The following is a 3,023-nucleotide window of genomic DNA, read 5'->3' as shown; positions in this document are numbered from 1 at the left end:
ATACCAGAAGGGTAGGGGGAAAGTGGGGAGAGGAGGAGAGAAAGGGGGAATCAATCACAATGACGGACACATAACCCCCTCCCCAAAAGGGCAAACAATAGAAACCATGGGGGAAGAGAGACAGTGGTCAGGGTAAGGTATGAAAAAATAATAATTTACCAAGTGGTCACGAATGGGGGGAGGGAGAGAAAAGAGGATCTGATACCAAAGGCTCAGATAGAAAATAAATGCTTAGAAAAGAATGATGGCAACATATATACAAATATGCTTGATACAATTGATGTATGGATTATTATAAAAGCTGTAAGAGTCCCCAATAAAATGATCTTTAAAACAGAATTAAAATAAAAAGCTACCTTACATGTATACTTTCCTTTTTTCAACAAGGTTTTAAATTCTACACCATTGGCTAAATTAATGAGCCTATCATGAGAATTACTATAATGTCCCCCCCAACTGATAATGATGTTACTAAAGTGGATCAGGGGCACACACACACACACAGACACACACACAAACAAATGGATTTTGAGCTCACACTTAATTGTAGCTCTAATCTAAGAACAATTCATTCTCAAGGTTAAGCCCTACTCAGTACTTGCCCTCCTGAAGAGATCACTGAAGACAGGGGTGCTGTAGCCAAGCGTTGTGAAGAAATCAGATGGTGCCCAGCTATCAGGGAGAATAGTGTCTGGGGTCGTAAAGACTTGTCTTAAAACAAGTAGCCATCTAAGCCAAGTGTCAGCTAAGTTCACATGGAAAAGGCACGCAAGCCTGTGCGTTCCAAGGATTGTAAGTAATAAAATCCAAGACAAGACCAGAGGAGGGAATGGTAATAGAGCTTAAATTCGGAGCTCCTTTTGGGTGACGGTGAAAGGCCCAAATCCCTGTGCAGTGTCCTCCTGTGGATTCAGCCTCTGGTGAATGGCTGGCCAGTGGCCAGTGATGTGAATCGCCCGGTTCTTAGACAGGGCTCATTGGAAAGTGGACAGATGCAGGTGCAGTTAGGTTAAAATGTAACACCTTATCATTTGCTCTCTCTTTTGACTCCTTTTAAAAGTTTATTTTTCATATGTTCCGCTCTCTTTTTCATTGTTTTTCTCTGTGATCATTGCTGGATTGTTTTGTTTTTGTATGGTTTTCTTTATATCCAAGCCAGGATCAGAAAATCTACAGAGATAGTTACTAGGCGAATACCAGTAGTTTCTTAGGGTTGTGGGAAGGAAGATTGGGGGGAAAGGGGAACCCGTGAATACAAGGAAGAAGAAAACTTTCTAAAATTGATTGTGATGATTGCACAATTCTTTTTTCTTTTTTTAACCAGGGGAGAGCAGGAACGCAGTCCCCACTACCACAGTTATGCAGTCGAGTTTCCACATATGGGGAAATCGCAGGGGTCAGCACCTCCAGAATGCAATGGGTGAGCCTCGCCCTGGGAAAACCACCTTCCTGATCATGGTGTCCCCTCTGCCAGGTAAGTATTGCACAACTCTTTTTAATGTGTTTAGATCAATGCATTGTGTGAGATGTGAATGATGTATCAATGAAACTTTATTTAAAAATAGAAAAACTTCTTTCCAAGGACCACATTCCTACGGTTGGAGAAGGGTCAACCTTCTGTTTAGGTTCCCATGGAGATGCACAACCAGCTGTGCTGTGTTAACACCTCACATCATGACTCTGCTTGTGGTATTCTGGTTATTTGAACTGCCTCCCCCCAAAGCCTAGTTCAAGTCTCACCTCACCTCCAGCAACTTCCCTACATGTTTGCTCAGGGAAGAAACTAAGTAAAGCTTCTCAGACCTATTAAATCCGATCATCTCTTTTTCAAAATGTATTGCAATTCACGTGGAAGTTTTCCGTATCTGACATGGTTTCAAGGCTCTCTGTATGGTTTTTAGTGGCCAGTTTCTAACAGAAGTGGACAGCTTATTCCTTCTTAGTCTGAATGCTTTGTTGAAACCGGTTCCCGGTGTGCAGGTCGTTTCCGGTTCCGCTGCCCTCTTTCTCCTCAGCAAGGCAGCCCGAGCGGGTAACGCAAAGATGCAGATCTTGGTGAAGACCCTGACAGGCCAGACCATCACCCTTGAGGTTGAGCGCAGCGACACCTTCGAGAATGTCAAAGCTAAGATCCAAGACAAGGAGGGCATTCCCGCAGACCAGCAGCGACTGATTTTTGCTGGTAAACAGCCGGAGGATGGCCGCACTCTGTCGAACTACAACATCCAGAAAGAATCCACCCTGAAGTTGGTGCTGCGTCTGCGTGGTGGTTTCATCGAGTCATCCCTGCGCCAGCTGGCCCAGAAGTACAACTGCGACAAGATGATCGGCAGCAAGTGTTCAGCTCGCCATCACCCCGAGCAGTTAACTGCCGCAAGAAGAAGTGCAGCCACACCAACCACCTGCGCCCAAGAAGAAGATCAAATAAGGCCCCTGTCTGTCTGCCGGCTCTCCTGCCGCCTGCCGGTGTTCTCCTGAGCCCAGTGGCCCTGGACCCTCAACAAAGTCTCACTTTCACTGACCTGAAGCAAAAAGAAAAAAGAAACCGGTTCCCTTTGGGCAACCCTGGGGGCATTTGGAATCAGCAGTGACATCCAGCATCCGAAGTACAGCAACACACAAGCTACCACTGCATGACAAGCTGACACACACACGATGGGGACCCCGTCCTTGGCCACTTTCTCTCTATTATGCCACTCTTACTACACAGAGTACTGATTCCAATACAAACCCCTGGTAAACATTGATTGATGCTGGTTGATCTCTGGGCCAGAAACGATCTTCCTACAGCCACATAACTTTTAGCTGCCGTATCGAGCAATTCAGAGTGCTTTAGACAGCTTTGGCTAGATAAAAGGGCCTTGCCTCAATAATAAATAGCATAAGCAAATCCAGTCTTTTGTGTAATTCACACTTAAAAAATTTTAAACAGAGGAATACATTTTAAAGAAACTATATGTCATAGAATAGAAATAGCTTGGCTGTCTTAATTGGCGGAGAAAGCATTGTGTGTATTACATGGC

The 3,023-nt window shown here is 44.7% G+C and overlaps 1 non-coding gene and 1 pseudogene across 1 annotated transcript; one reads left to right on the top strand and one right to left on the bottom strand.

Annotated features, from left to right (window-relative positions):
- Nucleotides 1-1,321: 1,321 nt before the first annotated feature.
- Nucleotides 1,322-1,482, bottom strand: LOC142431262 (U1 spliceosomal RNA). The gene has a single exon (XR_012780794.1). It is a non-coding gene; the product is annotated as a U1 spliceosomal RNA (small nuclear RNA).
- A 558-nt stretch (nucleotides 1,483-2,040) lies between these two features.
- On the top strand, nucleotides 2,041-2,591 carry LOC142430994 (ubiquitin-ribosomal protein eL40 fusion protein pseudogene; annotated as a pseudogene).
- Nucleotides 2,592-3,023: the final 432 nt, after the last annotated feature.

This window comes from Tenrec ecaudatus, chromosome 17, assembly GCF_050624435.1.
Source record: "Tenrec ecaudatus isolate mTenEca1 chromosome 17, mTenEca1.hap1, whole genome shotgun sequence".
Classification (NCBI taxonomy): Eukaryota; Metazoa; Chordata; class Mammalia; order Afrosoricida; family Tenrecidae; genus Tenrec; species Tenrec ecaudatus.
This window is presented reverse-complemented; position numbering and strand designations above follow the sequence as displayed.